The sequence below is a fragment of the Prionailurus viverrinus genome, chromosome D1 (assembly GCF_022837055.1).
Source record: "Prionailurus viverrinus isolate Anna chromosome D1, UM_Priviv_1.0, whole genome shotgun sequence".
Taxonomy (NCBI): domain Eukaryota; kingdom Metazoa; phylum Chordata; class Mammalia; order Carnivora; family Felidae; genus Prionailurus; species Prionailurus viverrinus.
This window is the reverse complement of record NC_062570.1, coordinates 15811884-15832504: the sequence shown is the minus strand read 5'-3', so window position 1 is coordinate 15832504 and position 20621 is coordinate 15811884.

Below are 20621 nucleotides of genomic sequence, written 5' to 3'. Positions count from 1 at the left end.
ACTTACTTGGGACCAACAGGTTTATCTCCGTGGACTCATTTAATTTTTACAGCAGCCTAGGGCTACACTGTCCGGGGTGGCAGCAGCTTCCCCAGCGTGCCTACTGCACGCCTGCAATCTCGCCAGTCTGCACTGAAAATACGCGCTGGACTTCCAAGACGGCATGGAAAGGAAAGACTGTCCGGGCGCCTGGGTGACTCGGTCGGTCGAGCGTCTGACTCTGGATTTCGGCTCAGGTCATGATCTTACGGTGCGTGGGTTCGAGCCCTGTGTCTGACTCTGCCCTAATGGCATGGATCCCACTTGGGATTCTCTCCCTGTCTTCCCCTCTTCCTCACGTGTGCCCACGTGCTCTCCTCTCTCTCTCTCTCTCTCTCTCTCAAATACACTGAAATGAAAATTTAAAGAAAGAATATAAACTATCCCGTTCATTTTTAAAATTGATGATCCATTGAAACGATAAGCTTTGGGGTACCTTGGGTTCAATAAAAGATACTAGGATCGACTGCCTCTGTTTCCTCACTTGTCAGAGGAAGAAGCCCGCAGGTTAGGTAGCCTGCTGGGGTCGCGCAGCTGGGAGGCGGCAGAGGCTGGGTGAACACCAGGACCCTCAGGCTCCCCCTGGCCACCTGCTTTCCCTTCTGCCCTCCTGTCTCAGATCTACACTGGTTAGACAAGCATGTGTGCGTGAAACGAGTCGTGGACAAGGGGCTCCGTGCCGATTCCCCGAGTCGGAAACACGTGCTGGGCACGTACGGTGTGGGCAGCGTGATGTCAGGGGCCAGCTACCCCCGCTGGGCCCCCTTCCGAGTGGCGGCCATTCGGTAGCTAACATTTATTCACCATCCGCCAGGTCCTGTGCTAGGCGCTCGATATGAACTACCTCATAGGATCGTCACCAACCCCCAGGACTGTTCTTGGCCGCCCTGATTACCCACGAGGGAACCGAGGCCCGGTGAAGTTTAAATCTGCTGCCCGGGGTTACGCAGACGGCGTATGGCCGGGACTCCACCTCGACTTTGCCCAGCGTGAGAGTTTGTGCTGTGAGACCTGCCTTGTCACTAACCCTAGACTCAGGGGCAACGTCAACGTGCACACTCCAGGAACTAGTATGGTCTCGGAAGGGACGAGTGACTGGGCACAGGGCCAGAGCCCAGAGGCACACCCATGAACTACCGCTGGTGAGCAAAGCAAAGGAGAGGGGCTTCCGAGGCCTAAACCAGAAAATCGGCACGTCTTAGGGCAAATAAGGAGACCTGTTGGCTTCAGGCTGCAGGAAGGTCGATGTGCCAATGGCAGGAGGAACGTGTCAGTGAGGAGGGCGTTGACAGTGTGGAATTCAGGTCTCCCCGGGACTGTGAAGCAGGGAGCCTATATTCAGTACTAGAATCTTTCTAGAAGGGTCTGGCTTGATCAGTCCTGGGATGAGGAAGGCACTTTACAAAAGCAAGAAACAAAAAATGTCCATTTGTTTTTGAGAGAGAGAGAGTGCACAAGTGGGGGAAAGGCAGAGAGAGAGGGGGGCGGAGGACTCGAAGCGGGCTCTGCACAGACAGCAGAGAGCCCGATGCGGGGCTTGAACTCATGAACTGTGAGCTCATGACCTGAGCCAAAGTCAGATGCTCAACCGACTGAGCCACTCAGGCTCCCCGAGGAAGGTACTTTTAAAGGCAGAAGAGCCTATTAAGTTCATTCTCCTGTGAGGATTCCCTTCAACTGAACGAGCAGTTAGTTTTTTGAGGGTTTGCTTGTGGGGAGAGAACTCATCTCTACGCCAATGAGAGAATTCTAGACTGGGTGACCCCCGGGTTTCTCTGCGACAAGTTAATGAGTGCAGCTTCGGAGAATTCAGTGGTCTCGGCTGGTGGTATCTGGCTTCCTTCCTGGGTTCTTTCCCTTTGGTTTTATCCCTGTGACTCGGACTGTCTCCAGGTCTGGATCTTTCTAGAAGGGCTGCTTCAAGTGTCTGTCCCTGGGTGCCACCACAGCAGCCCTAGACGGGTGGTGCCGATGCCAATCATTTCTTTAGGACCTCATCATCTCAGAGAATTCACAAAAGCTTATTTCTAGGTTCCACAAGCTGAGAAACTGACCCCCGACGGAGGCTGTACCATCAAGATAATGTCATGCTGGCCAGTTAGCTCCTTTGCTCGACGACACGTCCCATACAAGAGTTTCTCAGCCTCGGCACTCGTGATATTTTGGTCTGGACAAGTCTTTGTTGGGGAGCCTGTCCTGGGCACCGTAGGATGTTGAGCGGCATCCTGGTCACTACCCACTAGATGGTAGTGGCACCTCACCACCGCCAGCTGTGACAACCGAAAATGTCTCCAGACATTGCCGCATATGCCCTGGGTGAGAACCACAGCTCTGGTGGGTTTCTTTCACATTTCACCAGACCAACTGCTTTGGTGGACTCCAAGGAGTGAGGAGTTTCTTGTGTCCGGATGTGTTAGGACGTATCTGGATGTTGGGGCGAGCGGCAGGAGGAACACTCATGTAACAAAAAAAAAGTTTATTTATTTATTTTTGAGAGGCAGAGAGAGAGAAGCTGATAGCGTGGAGCCTGAGGCGGGGCTCGATCTCACAAACCGCCAGATCATGACCTGAGCTGAAATCAAGAGTCAGATCCTTGGGGTGCCTGGGTGGCTCGGTTGGTTAAGCATCTGACTTCAGCTCCGGTCACAATCTTGAGTTTCATGAGTTCAAGCCCCGTGTCGGGCTCTGTGCTGACCGCTCAGAGCCTGGAGCCTGCCTCAGATCCTGTGTCTGCCCCTCCCCTGCTTGTGCTCTCTCTGTGTCTCTCAAAAAATGAATACGTGTTAAAAAAAAATTTTTTTTAAAGAGTCAGATCCTCAACCAACTGGGCCACTCAGGCGCCCCGGAACATCCCTTTTTAAACTCCTTCATGTATGTCATACATAGAGCGTAGTTCGGGGCACAGGGTTAGAGTCAGACCTGAATCCAATCCGCCTTCTCCCGCTTATCGGTCACGTGAGCTTTGGCAGGTTACGTAGCCTCTGTTAGCTTTGGCTTCCTCATCTGTCACGCGGACCTAACAGCGGTGCCTCGGTGCAAAGATGAAATGCGACGTGGGGAGTGAAGTGCTTGTAAAATGCACGTTAAACGTGGGAATTACATCCTAAGGATCAGCCGTGCCTCCTTGTTCCCCGGGACCTGGCCAAGGTGGGCTAGGCTCTGAAGCCCTGCTCCAGAGGGCCTGCCGGGGCGGGGGCCGGGGGTGCTGTGAGCTCCCCGCCCCCTCCCCCCTCCCCCCCCCCCCCCCCATCGCCTGCCTTCAGCTCTCAGCTTCTTTTCGGACGTGTGTTTTCTGTTCTGCTCCATGGGTGACCACCTCAGTTCTTCCCTTGATTTCTAGCAAAACCAGGAGAGAAACAAAAGGAAAAAGGACAAACCCCCCTCGCCAAAAAAACATTCGTGTGATCGACTTGCTGAGAATGAGGGGTCACGCTGTATCCCTTGTTGCACACCCAGCTGAGCTTGTACGTTGATATTCCCGTCCTTTAGAGTTACCTTGGTTACCTTGCGTTTGGGGTCTCTTCCCGACCGTTTCTCTGAGTCTTCTCCCCGCTCTTCCTCACCGTCCACTCTCCTCCCTGTCTCTCTCTGTCTTCTTCTCACTCTTAGGGCCTTGGCTCGCCTTCTTGGAGAAACCATCCCTGACATCATTTTGTACGGTGTCTCCCCTCTCCCGCCAGCCGCTTCCTGTGGCTTTATCTTCTTTCTAACATTTACAGCCACGGAAGCCAGGTGTTTGTTGCCCATCTGCTTCTGCTAGAATGTAAACATCACGGGGACAGGACGCCCTGTCCTCGCGGACCTCTTGTCCAGATCTGACCTGAGCTGTCCTGGCGCCCGTCTTCCCGTGACAGAGTTAGGTCTGCGTGTGGCATCTTGTTGACCTTTGCCCTCCCTTGCTGGCTCCGTGTTGACTTGTTTGCCAGTGTAACTTCCTGCTTGATTCCCCCCTTGCTGTCTCTAAACCTTCTGTAAAGTGTGCTACATGCACAGCCTTTGGTAGATGGCACTGGTACAGAAAGGGAGCAACATGTAAAACCCAGAGCAGTGAGCTGGAGTTGCGACGCCAGCAGAATCAAGAGTGCAGATCTGGAGGTAATACTGGGAAACCTAAGTCCTCCTCCAGAATCCCTGGAGGTGTGGTGAGTGTCCCTGGATCCCCCCACCCGCCCCCGATACCTGGCCTAGGAAGCATAGGGGAACCCCAGCCAGTTGGGTGCTTTAGGGACATCTAAGAAGCTGGCTACAGGTGTCATTTTTCCCTTAAGAAGGTGTTCAGGGGGGCGCCTGGGTGGCTCATTCGGTTAAGCGTCCGACTTCGGCTCGGGCCACGATCTCACGGTCTGTGGGTTCGAGCCCCGCGTCGGGTTCTGTGCTGACAGCTCGGAGCCTGGAGCCTGCTTCAGATTCTGGGTCTCTCTTTGCGCGCTCTGCCCCTCTCCCACTTGCTCTCTCTCTCTCTCTCTCTCAAAAGTGAATAAACATTAAAAAGAAAAATGTTCAGGGCCAAGGCCACATAGCAGGAAGACAGGAGGGAGAGGTGGAAGATGGTTGATTCTGCTGTTTTGCAGAACTGGGACCTTGGGGTCCTGGTTTCCGGTGATTCTCAGCCTGGAAGATTCAGAGGCTGGCCAGCCTGGGGAAGGAGGTAGAGTGAGCAGGAGCGCTTTACCTCGGGGTGTCACCAGGTGGCGCCCTAAGCCAAGTGCTGGAAGGCTCAGCGAGCAAAGGGGAGGTCACCCTCCAGGCTACTTCCCAGGAAATGACTCACCACGATGACGTCATCCATTGGGTGTTCTTCCCTAGTTCAGTGGGGCGACACCCAGGGAGACTATGATCTCATTATATCTGCGGTGGTGGGTGCAGTTGGGGTAGTCTTCTTGACTCATTCGCTTATTCTACATTCATCAACGTTCTAACAAGTGTCCGTGAGGCCCAAGACATTGCGTCTGGTCCAGAGGGACCTTGCAAGCACTTCCTCAAAGACACCCCTGTCCTGTTCCTTTGAGTTGCCCAGTGTAGTGGGGGATGGGAGTGAGGGCCAGGGATGGGTGTCTGAGCATGGAAAACGGGGGCGCTGGGGGTCGCAGTGGAGAATACCCCGGCCCAGCCCATAGTTCTATCTTATATTCTCCCTCCTCCGGAATTGGGTACCGCTTGTCTCAGGAGAATCCGGCCCCTCCAGCACCCCACTGAGGCAGGAAGCCGGCATGGAAACATGTCTGGGCGGAGCTAGACTATACCACGTCTCTGGCATTTCTTACAAACCACCCCACTGTCTGATAAGCCTTTTCTAAGTCCGTATCTTATCTCTCCAACCAGCAGAATGGTAAAACATGCTAGGTCAGGAATTACCCCTCTTGCATCGCTATTATCTCAACAGCCCCCACCCCAGCCACTGCCTCCCCGGCTTCCAGTACCATGACTAGAACACGGGCACGTTCAAGATCGGCTGTTGCTGATAAACCCGTGTGCCATCTGTGGTGAGGCACTAGGAATGTGGCAGAGGCCCTGCCTGGCAAGCCCTGAATGTCACAGCTATTAATAAAGATGTCAGAGGTCACTGAGTCAGGGAGGTGCCTGGGCCGAATATGGATTGAGCAGAAGCGATCGTGTCTCTGGAAGCAGGTAGCAAAGAGAGGCCTCTCCACGAGGCCATCACCACCCCCATTACCATTCCTGTATCTCTATGGTTCGGATGAATATGGATTCGTTGATCCTAACAGTGTGGGCCCCACTGGGCGAGGACTTAACACGTAGCTCCTCCTGGTTTGAAACCTCCTGGTGGTGTAAAGGTACAAGTCAGTGTTGTTCCTTGGGCATGGTGATAGGTAAGGATATTCATTATTCATTCGTGCACGCGTGCGTGCATTTGCCCATTTGTTGAGCACCTACTGTGTGCCAGATACTGCGCTAAGTAGTGAGATGCGATAGTGACCTGAAACAGACACGGTCCCGTCCTCCCTAAGCTTAAAATCTTAACAGACATCAGTCAGGTCATCACACAAAAGTGAGCTTACTATTGTGTTAAGTGCTACAGAGCAGAGGTCCGTGGTGATGTGAAAGCTTGTCTTAGGAGAATTCAGCCCCTCCGGGGCCCCACCGAGGCAGGAAGCCGGCGTGGAAACAAGTCTGGGAGAAGCTAGGTGGGGCCTCCGCTGAGACCACCTGCTTCCACACGGACTTCCGGCCCCTCGGAGGCTAATTGACTGACTGCTTGGATTTGAGTTGGGGAGATGTCGTGTCCCGAGGCACAGCTAGAGACAAAAGCTCTACCACATGATGTGTTTAATCAAATAGCAAGATGCCTAGTTGGTTGCCCAGGATTCACTGATTACCAATTCTATCATCTTAAGTGGAAAGAGCTACTGAAAATAGGGAGCTGAACATTTTAGGTAGAATGGCCAACTCAGCCCGGGTTACCCAGGACTTTCCTGGTTTTGGCACCGAAAGTCCCCTGTGCTGGGACTCTTCTGGCTTTAGAACTGAAAATCCTGCATCCGGGGAACCCCCTGAGTCCCAGGAATTCCTGTCCTAGCCTCTGCGCAACTCTGCTTCTCAACTTCCTCCTCTATAAGATGAAGTTGGACTAGAATGGGGGATCTCAGTTAAAAATCACCAGGGGTGCCTGGGTGGCTCAGTCGGGTAAGCGTCCGATTTCGGCTCAGATCTCACGGTTAGTGAGTTTGAGGCCCGCATCAGGCTCCGTGCTGACAGTGTGGAGTCTGCTCGGGATTCTCTCTCTCTCTCTCTCTCTCTCTCTCTCTCAAAAATAAATTAAAATAAAATAAAAAGACTTAAAAATTTACCAAGGAAGCACTCTGAAATTAGCAATGCCCAGGCTTCACTTCCAGAGATTTGTTTGGGTGAGGCTTACATATCAGTGATGCTGCTATGAGACCAAGATTGAGAACCTTTGCTGTAGATAATCTAAAGTCTTTTCTGTGCTCTGATTCTCATCTATGGTGAGTTGCTCATACCAGGACCCATTTGTTAATTATCCCCAAGCTCCAAGCTCTGGCCTGTGTTGCTATCATTGTTCCTATCAATGACAGAAGGGCACCTTTCTCTTCTCTCTCCCTCTTTCTGTCCTTTACTACTCTCTTGGTCTTTCTACCTCTGATTGCCTGGCCTCCTAATTGATGCCTTCCAGACATACCCACTAGGCCTGGATTCAATCAATGGTATCCCTTCCTCTGTCTTGCCTCTGTCTTGGCCATTCCCTTCCCCAGCCTCTCTCACTTTTCACCAGAGAAGCTGAAAAAGACCTCTACGTCCATATGGTTAATTGAGTTTTTAGCAAAGCTGTTAAGGTAATTCAAGGGGTAAAGATCATCTTTTCAACAAAGGAACAGTTGGATATCCACCATGAAAAAAAAATGGACCTTGACCCTTACCTCACACCACACACAAACATTAACCTGGCATGGGTCATAGATCTAAATGTAAAAGTTAAAAATATAAAAATTCTAGAGGAAAATAGGAGAAAAATCTCTGGGGTCAGGCAAAGACTTTTGATAAGTAATGCAAAACACAAACCATAGAGGAACAATTGATATATGGATCTCATAAAAATAAAACTGCTCTTTAAAAGACACTGTTAAGGGAATTAAAAAAACAAGCCACAGATTGGAGGAACTACTTGAACACATATATCCAGAGTGTGAAAAATGTATTCAGACTATACAGAGAACTCTTACAGCTCAATAATGAGGAAATGAACAACTCGATAAAAATAAGAGTGGGGAACAAAAAGATTCAAACACACACTTCACCAGAGAGCACATGGAAATGCCGTTCAGCGCGTGAGAAGATGCTCAACATCGTGAGATGTTAGAGAGAAATGCAAATTGAAACCACATTGAAATACTACTGCGCAGCCACTATTAAAAGAAGGTTGACAACACCGAGTGTCGAGAAGCAGAAAAACCGGAATTCTCACGCATTCCTGGTGGGAATGCAAAGTGGCGACATCCCTTGGGAAAAGAGCGGGGCATGTGTTGTAAATTTAAACATAAACTTCCCATGTGACCCCGCGATTCCACTCCTAGATACTTACTCAAGAGAAATGAAAACACGTCCATACAATGATGGTGGTGAATAGTCAGAGACGCTTTATTCCTAAGAACCCCTAAAAACAATCCAAATGTCAGTCGACTGGTAAAGGGACAAATCGTGGTATATCCATATAACGGAATACCACTAGCAATAAAAAAGGAATAAACTCTTGCCATATGCCGACATGGAGTAGTCTCAGAAACATCATGCCAAGTGGAAGAAGCCACAGCTAAGTAGTGCATATTTAGGATTACATTTATATGACGTTCGGGAGAAGCACAAAACAATGGATCTGTGGTTGCCAGGGGTACGGATGTGGACAGAGGATTGATTGAAAAAAGCATTAGAGAAACTTGCGGGGAGATGGAAATACTATTTTGATTGCAATAGCAGCTACACAACTACAATATGTATCAAAGCTCATCAAACTTTATGCTCTAGAAAAGTGAAGTGTACTATAAATAAATTATAATCCACTAAATCGGGGTTTTAAAATAGGTGTTTATGCTTTCTTTTTTTTAAGTTTATTTATTTATTTTGAGAGAGGCAGAGACAGCGCAAGTGGGGGAAGGGCAGAGAGAGAGAGAGAGAGAGAGAGAATCCCAAGAAGGCTCTGCACTGTCAGAGCAGAGCCCGATGCAGGGCTTGAACCTACGAAGCCGCGAGATCATGACCTGATCTGAAACTAAGAGTCAGATGCTTAACCGTCTGAGCCACCTAGGTGCCCCTAAATCTGATTTTTTTTTTTTAAAGTGGGGCACCTGGCTGGCTCAGTCAGTAGAGCTTGAGATTCTTGATCTCGGCATTGTGAGTTCAAGCCGCATGTTGGGTGTAGAGTTTACTTCAAAAAACAAAAATAAATTGAAAAAGAATCAGATCATGCCACTACCCCGCCGCCCCCCCCCCCCTGACTTACTTAAGAGGACACAATGGCTCTTCACTGCACGTAGAATGAAATTCAGATCCCTGCCTGGTATCCCTAGGGCCCCAGGACCGCTCTTGTCCTTGCTCATTCTGCCACCATGATGCTCCCTTTCTGGTTCCTCAAACTCACTGAGCTCTTCCTTCTAATTACAACACTGCCTCCATTTTGCCCAGCTGGATCTTTTTCATCATCCGGGGCCTTCCCTAGCTGCTCCTTCCAAAGCAGCTCCCTCATTCTGTCCTGTTTCATTGGTTTTCTTTCCACTGCTGTGTGGGATGATTCTGTTTCCTTACTTTTACTTGCTTGCTGCCTGTCTTATTAGGATTTGAGCTCCATGGGGCCGGGAATCACATCTGTTTTGTTCACTAGAACTTGATCAGATATTTTCACCAGATATGTTCAGAATACCCAGCACCCAGGGGCGCCTGGGTGGCTCAGTCGGTTAAGCGCCTGACTTCAGCTCAGGTCATGATCTCGCGGCTCAGGTCATGATCTCGCGGTTCGTGAGTTCGAGCCCTGCGACTTCCAATTCTGTGTCTTCCTCTCTCTCTGCCCCTCCCCTGCTCACGCTCTGTCTCTCTCTCTCTCTCTCCCTCTCAAAAATAAATAAACATTAAAAAGAAGAAGAAGAAGAAGGATGCCCAGCACCCAGCCTGGGCCTGGCACAGAGGAAGCCTTCAGAATTTTTTGTGGAAAAGTTTCAAAAAAGGTTAAATATGGAGTTATTGTATGCTCCAGCATTTCCACTCCTGGGTATATGCCCAAGAGAACTGAAAGTGTGTGTCCACACAAACACGTATATACAGATGTTCATAGCAGCATTATTCGTAACAGCCAAAAAGTGGTTATTTCCAAATAACCTAAGTGCCCACCAACTGCCACATAGATCAGTTAAGTGTGGTATAATCCTCCAAAGGAGTATTATTGCTCAATGACAAGGAATGAAGTTTTTTTTTTTAAGATTTTTTTAAAAAGTTTATTTACTGAGAGGGGGAGGGGAGAGGGAGGGAGTGGGGGAGGGGCAGAGACAGAGGGCGAGGGAGAGAACCCCAAGCAGGCTCCTGTCTGGCAGAGCAGAGTCTGATGCAGGGCTCGATCCCATGAGCTGTGAAATCCTGACCTGAGCCGAAATCAAGAGTCAGACGCTTAATTGACGGAGCCACCCCGGCGTCCCTAAAGATTTTATTTTTCAGTAATCGCTACACCCCACGTGGGGCTCAAACTCACAACCCCAGGTTCAAGAGTTGCAGGCTCTACCCACGGAGCCAGCCAGGTGCCCCAGGAATGACGCACTGATACAAGCTACAGCCTGAATGAATTTTGAAAACTATTGTGAGTGAGAGAAGCCGGTTACAAAAGACCACATATTGTGTGATTCCATTTAAGGAAATGCCCAGAATAGACAAATCTATTGAGACAGAAAGATTAGTGGCTGCCTGTGGCTGAGGGAGGGAAGTTAGGGAGAAATGAAGGATGCCACTAATGAGTAGGGTGTTTCTTTTGGGGGTGAGAAAAATGTCCTAAAATTGATTGTGGTAATGGTTGCATAACCGTGAATATACCAAATGGCATTAAACTGTGCACTTCAAGTGGGCGAACTGTATGGAATGTGAATCTTAGCTCAACAAAGTGGTTACATGGTGTGTGTGTAGATATGTCGGTGTGTGTATAATGAATGAATGAATTTGCTCCTTCTTACCACGTGCCGGCCCTCAGGGGAGACAAATCAGGTAAGACCATGATGGGGTCTATGGGCCCGCGTGTCTGGACTGAACTCTGTTCTGTTTTGGAAACGCACGATTGATGCAGGCAGCTCAGACCGTCTGTGCCCGTGTCCTGTCCCCCTTGGGGATGCTAGTCCCATGGAGGCCACAGGGGTGTTGTACGAGACCTCATGGGAATGGTGTCCTGGAGGGCCAGACAGGATCCAGGCCCGGAAGGGGCTCCTGGGAATTTTCTCTCCAGCTCTCTGCAGCTAGAGCAAAGCATTCTCTTAGTCACCTGGGCTCTGTTGCCCCACCCGGGGTAATTACCCCTCGTGAGCCCCTCTGAATGTGTCATCTGCACATGTGGATAATTAAACTGAACTTGGGGCTGATGACTGGGGCAGCATTGCATCACATTGGCCTTGGCCCCAGTGCAGACTGGGAAAACTAGATCTTCTGGACGACTGGGGTGAGTGGAAAGCCAGGGCACCCGGTACTGGGAGGAGGGGGGTGGTGGCTGCCCAGGAGGGCTCTCTGGTCTTCCTCAGCCCTCACTCCGAAACTGGAACTCAGAGCAGGTGGGGCCATCGTGGTTCCAGCCAGGGCCGAGGGCAGCTGGCTGGTTAACCCTGTGGTTTGTCTCGAAGCTTTCGTCTTTGTGTAGCAAACCAAAGGTGCCTCGGGCAGCCTTTAGACCCCAGGGTGCGGGCTGAGGCTTGGGAGGGAAGGCCGAATGCAGGAAGCAGGTCTCTCGACTCCCGGCTTCTCCAAGTCTCTGATGCCTCGTGGCGGTGTGGGTTACCCCAGACTCAGAAACTTAAATGAATGATTCAGAAAAGAGGCTTTCTGAGGTTCCTTCTAGGTCTGACACTCGGTAAGTCAGATCGTGAGGACCTACTGAGCACTTAGACCGTGCAGTGGCCCTGCGCACATCATCTTGGTTCATACTCGTGTGCCCCTAATGAGGTGGATCCTCTCCACAGTAATATTTAAAAAAAAATTTTTTTTAACGTTTATTTATTGTTGAGAGGCAGAGGGAGACAGAGCACGAGCAGGGGAGGAGCAGAGAGAGAGGGAGGCACAGAATCCGAAGTAGGCTCCAGGCTCCGGGCTGTCAGCACAGAGCCCGACTCTGGGGGCTCGAACTCACGGACCGTGAGATCATGACCTGAGCTGAAGTCAGTTGCTTAACTGACTGAGCCAGCCAGGCGCCCCCACAGTAATATTTTTTTGTGATGGGGATATCAGTGGAAGCAATTTAGGTATTAAGTAATTCCTGATTTGCACATAGTAGAGATTCAATAAAGACTTGTTGACTGACTAACTGATTGCTTAGATATGTGCTCGGTGTGAGAGGGATGCAAAAGAGTCCTATCAATCAATCAGTGCGTACTTATCGAGTGCACGTTATGGACAAAGTATAGGCCAGTCTTGGAAGGGAGACCAGACTTGCTTGGATTTCTAGATGTTGGCAATTAGCTCAGATCAAAATAATACCATCCAAAGTGAATGAAATACACTGGGAAATAATGAGAAATCCGTATCTTGAGTTTCTGACATAGGGCTCACCGAAACCCTTGTACATAGGGGTGCTAGGAGGATCTCTTGTTCCAGTCTTTAGTCTTTGACCCTGGTTCCTAACACAGGGCTCCTAAAACCCTTGGAATTTCCTAGATGATAGGAGTACCTTTTGTTCTAACGAGGCAACTCCGGATGGGCTCCTGGATGGCTCCTGGATGGGCGCTGGAAAGACCAAGCCGTGATTAGAAGCTTGGAACTTTTAGCCCTGTCCCCCATCCTCTGGAGAGGGGAGAGGGGCTGGAAATGGAGGTAACAGTTGACCATGACTATGTGAGGAAGCATCCGTAAAAGTCCCAAGAGCATGTGGGACATCCAGCCGGTGTCACAGAAGTGCTTGGGGGAGAACGGGGACCCTCACACCCCTGGTGTCAGCATGTTATGAGTGTGGCAACAAGGAAGAAATACCAGAGCAACACAGGTATTCCCAACACAATCGTCTTAATCCAGCTAGAGAGCAGCCAGTTTTCAATGCTTGATGTGGACGTTGTAAATATATTGAAAAGCTCCAATATCCAAGACGACTGAAAAAATTGGGATGAAGAGAAAAGCTGTATATCACGGCACACACTACCCTTTTATTGAGCACTATCTCTAATCCTTGTAATTCCATGGGGCAAAGAAGGGATGTTATAACCCATGGCATGGGTATTCTTCTTTCTCTTTTACAGATGAAGAAACAGATTCCGATAGTAAGTTTGTAAGTCATAGCAGAATTCCAAACTGGGCTGTTACTTTATGTTATGTTTTTAACCGTAGTCTACTCTGCGTTCCTAACATGATGTTCTTTTGCCGTTTAGATGAGGAGCCAGCTGAGAACAGAGCACCAACCACAGGGAAAGTTGGAAACTTATCTGTACCAAGAACTGTCAGGTAACACTCTCCAGGATGCTCTGAGGGAACAGACCTCATTTCAAGCCTCATGAATTTTCTGGAAGACCGAATGACCACGAGTATTTATATGGCTGAAGTTGACATTGAATGGGGACACTGTCGCCTGAAAAGCACTTTCAGAAGGTCAGACAGATTTGGATTCAAACCTCATTTCCAGCACGTCTTGGGCATTTGGAGACTTGATTGCTTCCTCCTTTGTAACATGGGAGTAAAAATATCTATTTATAAGGTTGGGGTGGCAGTGAACGGTGCACATAAAGAGGGTTCAGTAGACATCAGCTTTCTTTTCTAGTAGCCAAGTCCTAAGGTGAGAAGGGCAAAGGATAGAGGGTTAAGGTCCGTGAGGACAGGCACAATGTTGAGCTTCTCCCGCTGTTTTAGTGGCCTGAGCAGTACTTGGAACATGGTAAGTACCCAGTAAATAATTGTTTACAGATGTATACGCATTAAGCATGATCTTAGGGGCTGAGTGAGTGGGCTTTGATTCACTAAATGGAAGGGAACCCATCTCAGCAAGATGATCCATGCACTAACCATAGAGTCATGGGCCTGAGTCTTCTGTTTTTACGCAAGAAAGGGATGCAGGAGTCACTCCAGTTTTGTGAATTGTTAAAAAGATTTTTAAAAAATGTTTATTTACTTTTGAGAGAGTTGGGGTGGGGGAGGTGCAGAGAGAGAGGGAGACACAGAATCTGAATCGGACTCCAGGCTCCCAGCTGTCAGCACAGAGCCCGACACGGGGCTCGAACTCACAAACTGCAAGATCATGACCTGAGCTGAAGTCGGACGCGTAGCCGACTGAGCCACCCAGGTGCCTTGGAGTCATTCCAGTTTTGAATGCAGCCTTCTAGCAAGTGGTCCAAAGAGCAGTCATAGCCCAAAGGCTTGGGATGATTTTGGGCATTTTCTGGAAATCTTGTCTTGCCCCCCCCCCCCCCCCAGAGCTTTCATGATTGGGGGCATTATCAGGAACTACCAAGGACACCAGGACGCCTCAGTGGGGGAAAACTAAGGCTGAGAAGAAAAAAACAATATAAACCTATAACTCCTGGAAGGTTGGACTTGAATTCTGATGTGTTACAAAAGGGCACAGAGTAGAGATCAGAAATGTTGAGTGGAGACCTGTCTGTATAGTTTTAAAGCTTACAGTAATAACGTCTGATGTTCTTAGAGCACTTCAGAGTTTTCTAGATGTCATCTCACGGTACCATTTGGTGTCTAAAGAGCAGGCAGAGCCCACGTTATCTTTACTGGATCCCATTTGAGAGGATTTAAGTAAAGTAACTGGCCAAGGTTCCACTTCTGGGAAGTGGCCAAGCCGGGGCTGGACCTGGGTCAAGACGCATTGTCCCTAAGAAGAGCTATATGTTGGCCATAGGGACAGGTTCAAGGGAAGTATTCATATCTTCCTGGATTTTATGTTGCTCACAGTTATTGAGGGACTTTGAAGCTGTTTGGGATGTATTAATTTGTTCTAAACTGAGAATCGTTTGAGAGCCGATAAACCAGAATGTTTTCTTTCCCAACTCCGAGTAACCTATGGGAGAAATGGAATAATGCGGAGGCACGCTCTGATACGTAACGTTTCTCATGTTAACTAGATTTAAAGTCTGGATAATTCTGTAACTTTGGAAATGATTCACCTTTGAAAAGCAAAAAATTCAAAACGCATAACATTTCCCTTTCACTGAGCAGACAATATAAATGTCTGTCTCTTGGTGACAGTTGGCAAAACACAACATGATTAATCTGAGGACCTGTGGGGGTTCACCTGCAGTGAGTTCACACTTATCATCTGCTCTGATAAAAACACATCTGGGGCAGCCGAAAAAAATTGAACTAGGAGAAGACTTGCACCGAAATAAGGTATTTCCTTTAGAAGACTCTTGGTGGTAAAGAATATAAAGGTTCTAACAAGGATGCGCAGACTTGACATGTTCAACTTTATCATGAAAAGAGCATATTGATATTCAAGAACATTTAAAAGTAGAGTGACCCATTATACCTGTTACAACTGACACTTCTTGGTCCCAGCAGAGATGTGGGGGCTGCAAATGTGGATTTGAGCATTAGTTCTATCCTTATAAGCCGTTGACAGTGGGGAGTTTCTTTCTTTGAGTCTTTGCTTCTTTGTTGCAAAAAGAGAGGGTGATATTAACCGCTGTGCCCTTGTGTTCTGAGGACAAAGTGAAATAACGAGTGGATGCCGAAGTGCTTTGCAAGTGTGAGTTTTTATTTCCTGGTGCCTTTGTTATTTTTAACCATGAATATATGTGTATCGTTTCTACTCAAAAATTTTATTTATTGCCCGTTGCACCTGTTTTTGCTTTCTGTCTGGTTTCTGATCGTTCTTCTGTTTCTGTGTCTCTGGACAGTATTTGGGGGGTATTTTCTTCCTCCTCAAACTGTGACTCGGTTCGTGTCAGATTCTCCGGTTCTCAGCTCTTTGGCAAGGAGCTCCACGCCACCTGATTACCTTCGTTGGCTTTCTTCTCTGGTGCCAGATCTCTCTACTTAGAGATTACCAGGCTCTCTGGGCTTGAAGGACACCTCACTTTGGAAAGAGGAACTATCTGAGCTCTGGGGGCCCTGGGAAGAAGTTGCTAGAAGTTGTAGCTCTCTTAGCTACAACAGTAACTCAGTCCTGAGTCTCAGCCTGGGGCTTTCTCTGCCGAACTACCAGCTAAGGACCTTTCTGTTTGGGCTTCCGATTCAAAGCACACGTCTGTCTTCATGTTCTCCACACCTGCTCAGGGCACTGCTGTTGTTCAACCAAACATTGTAACCTATCATAATGGCTACTCCTTATTGGTGGATGCTGTGTACCAAGTCCTGTGCCGACTGTCATTGAATGGACATAAGTACTTTTTCTGAGAGGAACAATTATCCCCCTTTTATAAATGAGGAAACTGAGGTTCTAAGATAGTAAGGAACTTGCCCAAAGATGTAGAGGTAGTGCCTGGAAGAGCTGGGATTCCAGAATTATCTGCTCTCCGAGTCCCTTCTACAAACCGCTCGACGCTCACTGCTCTGAATGTTCCTTTCCTTCCAGGCCTGTCAAGCTCCCCGTGACAGCCCCAGAATGCCAGGCTGTGGTACCGCCTGTCTTTCTAGAACCTTCTGGAATCTTACCCCCTCCTCCAGAAAGCCTTCTCAGACGGATCAGAGGGAAGTAAAGGCGTTCCTGTCTGAGTGTGGGAGTCTCGTGCTCACAGTTGCATGCTTCCCGTTCATCCCCACTTAGGCTGTGAATGTTTGGCTCCAGCTGTGTGCACGTGGGCTCACGTTCGCCTCTGCTGGGCTCAAGCCCCACATGCCTGTCGGCATCGCCGGTCTGTCTGTAGCTGCTTCAGTTCTGTGGAAATAGCAGCAGCCCAACGGGCAGTTGGCTGGTGTTGTCTGAAGGAGGGGCCCGTGGAAAAATGGCTCTGGGGCCCTGGTTCTGGGCCCACCCTTCAGGAGGGCCACAGTGTCTGTGGGGTTTGTTTTGGAGAAATCCACGGAGGTGAGGGGACTTGGAGTAAGTGAAGGACGTGGGTGCATTCCCGTGGCAGAGTGCAGACTCCCCAGGCTCCCCATGCTGTCGCCCTCAAGGGAGAGAGGAGAGTCACGAAGAAGTGGGATTTGACTTTTGCAGAATGTCCCTGTGGAGGGGAACTGGGAACTCCAGAGAAACGGGTGTGGGCGAGTCACGAGGAAGAACAGCTGGGTCCAGTCCTTCTTTGGAAACAGGTGGCGCCTAAGTAATACCAGATGGTGGCCGTTCCCTCCCCTGGGAGCCATCTGGGACAGCTGGGTGGCCACCAGAGGGTTCACCTGGGAGGCCTCGGCTGCGCTGGCCCCGGGGGCCCCTTGGGGGGCAGGGCCGGTCTCCCATCGTCCAGTGCCCGCTGGCTGCCCGCTGTTCAACAGGGTGGGGACCAGCGTGTGCCGAGGGAGCCGGGGATTCTGCGAGGGGCTTCTGACCTAGTTTGTCCCATCCGAGTCTGGAGTTTTGTTTTTTTTTTTTTTAATTTTTTTTTTCAACGTTTTTTATTTATTTATTTTTGGGACAGAGAGAGACAGAGCATGAACGGGGGAGGAGCAGAGAGAGAGGGAGACACAGAATCGGAAACAGGCTCCAGGCTCTGAGCCATCAGCCCAGAGCCCGACGCGGGGCTCGAACTCACGGACCGCGAGATCGTGACCTGGCTGAAGATGGACGCTTAACTGACTGCGCCACCCAGGCGCCCCGAGTCTGGAGTTTTGATGTCACCACAAGCCCAGTGACGATTACAGGGAGAAGCATGGGGCTTTGTTCCTCTTTGTCCTGGGCTGGTCCTGAATGAGACACAAAGGGGCGGCCGAGCCCATGACTAAGAGAAACACTGGATCCGTGGTTCACGATTCGAGACTCTCCGAGGTGCAGACCTGCCGTGGGGTCATCAGGTGGTCCTTTGGCCAACCTTACGCTTCCCGCCCGTGTTTATTTTCTGGCTTCCCCTCCTGGGTGTGCCTGTCCTTCCTCCCTCTCCTGTCCCCATCACCCAGAAGAGAGGCCCCAAATCTGCTGGAAATAGGGAGCCTCAGAGTTGCCCCACCAGCAGAAACCCCTGTAAGCCTTCCTTCGGGTGGCTGAGAGGCCAGCTGGGGACCAGGAACTTGGTTTAGTCTTCTGGCCTGTTTTGTCTCGGCTTGAAAAAACAAACAAACCAACCCATCCTACCTGGCCTCCCTTTACAAAATCCAGGAGCACCGTTGACAGAGTGCCTGGTGTGGGTCCGGGGCAGTGACCCAGCTGCTCTGTGCTCAGAGAGAGCCACCAGGCCTAGGGACAGGGGCGTATAGGCTCTGGCTCAGGGGTTTCTCCCAGCGACATCCCCTTGAGGGTGGGCTCGGTGTCTCCTCTCTGCCTTGTCTGACCTCTGAGTATGCTGTCTGTGCCCGGCCCCCTCAGGCCCCGAGGGAAGCCCCTCTGTTGTGCTCTGAGTGATGGAGAAGCTCCAAAGTGGGGTGCAGAGCGGGGAAGGGTGCTCAGGGCTTCCACGGAGAGAGCTCAGGAGGTGATCCGGAGTAAAGCTGATAAAGGAGGACTCAGGAAAGAGAAGCATCGATAACAAGGCAAGAATATAAAGGCGAAGAGCGCTATTTCCATCCGTAGCCCCAGGAAGGGGCTCCCAAGGCCTCCGTGGTGGCAGCCGTGAAAGCAGGGAGCCGGGACTTTAGTCTCAGAATAGGGAGTGCGGTGTCTCCCTCTGGCTGCCTTGAGGCCCATGCTTGTTTGCATGGCTGATGTTTTGTTTTGTTTTGTTTTGTTTTGTATTGTTTTGTTTTGTTTTTTAATGTAAAACTCCACCTCAGATGGAAATGACCAGGAGGTGGGAAATGACCGGGAATGAATGGGCCTGGTGGCTGGCAGGGATCCTGTGGGGGTCGGTGGCTCGGTCAGCAAGGACCCCGGGACAGGCCAACTTGTGTCTCTGATAAAACAGCAAGAAAGGGCCTACTGGGTGCCGGACACATGCTCTGGTCTGATGTGTGATCGCCTCTTCCCAGACGTTCGGTCTGAAGACCTCCAAGTTCATGTAACTGGCCTTCACCTCCAAGTCAGGGTTTTCACCTGCTCCACTTGGCCCAGAACCCCAAGTCTGAGCCCTTTCTTCCCAGAGGCTGGTGGGGCCTTCGGGGGAAAAGGTGGAGGGTGACGCGAGGAAGCCGGTGGTCCGGAGTGGGGGAGGGGGGCACGGAGTGATGGACATCACGGCCCAGCAGCAGTAGCTCTCCGGTGGCCAGAGTGGGGGCTGGGTGCTCCCTCGGAGAGAGGGAAGAGGAGGCGCTGGGGACATGATCCGGTGCCTCCTCGGGACCAGATGACCATGTGGTGGTCCCTCTGCTGTGACAGGCTGCTCAAGACAGCAGGAAGGGGACGTGGCCTGCGGCTAAGTTCTGCTCTCTTGGAGAGCCAGGAGTGTGACACCGAAAATAACTCAAGGTTGGAGAACGCCAGGGTCCCTGCCCGGGCCCTCCAAAATCTCTCTCCCCCATCTGCCTCGGAATTAGGTTTTCCTCGGGACACCTGAAGCTGGAGCTGACGGTTTCTACTCTGTGCTAGAAGTTTCTGTTTTCTTGCAGGTAAATGGGGAGAATATGGTCACTTCCTTTAAGTCTTTGCTCAAGTGTCAGTTCCGTGAACCCCTGAAATCAGGGTTGTTTCAAACTGTAACTCTGCTCCCAGCCCTCTTGATCCCCTTCGCTCCTTTATTTTGTTTCATAGCACTCCCTCCCTCCCTCCCTCCCTCCCTTCCTTCCTTCTTCCCTCCCTCCCTCCCTCCCTCCCTTCCTTCTTCCCTCCCTCCCTCCCTCCCTTCCTTCCTTCTTCCCTCCCTCCCTCCCTCCCTCCCTTCCTTCCTTCTTCCCTCCCTCCCTCCCTCCCTCCCTTCTTTCCTTCCTTCCTCCCTCCCTCCTATCCTTCCTCCCTCCCTCCCTCCCTTCTTCCTTCCTTCCTTCCTTTCTTCCTTCCTTCATCCTTCCCTCCCTTTTCCTTCTTTCCTCCCTCCCTACCTCCCTTCATTCCTTCTTCCCTCCCTCCCTCCTCCCTCCCTCCCTTCCTCCCTCCCTTCCTTCCTTCTTCCCTTCCTCCCTCCTCCCTCCCTCCTCCCTTCCTTCCTTCTTCCCTCCCTCGCTCCTTCCTCCCTCCCTTCCTTCCTTCTTCCCTCCCTCCCTCCCTCCCTTCTTTCCTTCCTTCCTCCCTCCCTCCTATCCTTCCTCCCTCCCTCCCTCCCATCCTTCCTCCCTCCCTTCTTCCTTCCTTCCTTCCTTCCTTCCTTCCTTCCTTCCTTTCTTCCTTCCTTCCCCCCTCCCTCCCATCCTTCCTCCCTCCCTTCTTCCTTCCTTCCTTCCTTCCTTCCTTCCTTCCTTCCTTCCTTCCCTTTTTCATCCTTCCCTCCCTTTTCCTTCTTTCCTCCCTCCCTCCCTCCCATCCTTCCTCCCTCCCTCCCATCCTTCCTCCCTCCCTCCCTTCTTCCTTCCTTCCTTCCTTCCTCCCTTCCTTCCCCCCTCCCTCCCATCCTTCCTCCCTCCCTCCCTTCTTCCTTCCTTCCTTCATTTCTTCCTTCCTTCCTCCCTCCCTCCATCCTTCCTCCCTCCCTTCTTCCTTCCTTCCTTCCTTTCTTCCTTCCTTCCTTCCTCCTTCCCTCCCTTCTTTCCTCCCTCCCTCCCATCCTTCCTCCCTCCCTCCCTTCTTCCTTCCTTCCTTCCTTTCTTCCTTCCTTCCTCCCTCCCTCCCATCCTTCCTCCCTCCCTTCTTCCTTCCTTCCTTCCTTTCTTCCTTCCTTCCTTCCTCCTTCCCTCCCTTCTTTCCTCCCTCCCTCCCATCCTTCCTCCCTCCCTCCCTTCTTCCTTCCTTCCTTCCTTCCTTCCTTCCTTCCTTCCTTCCTTCCCTC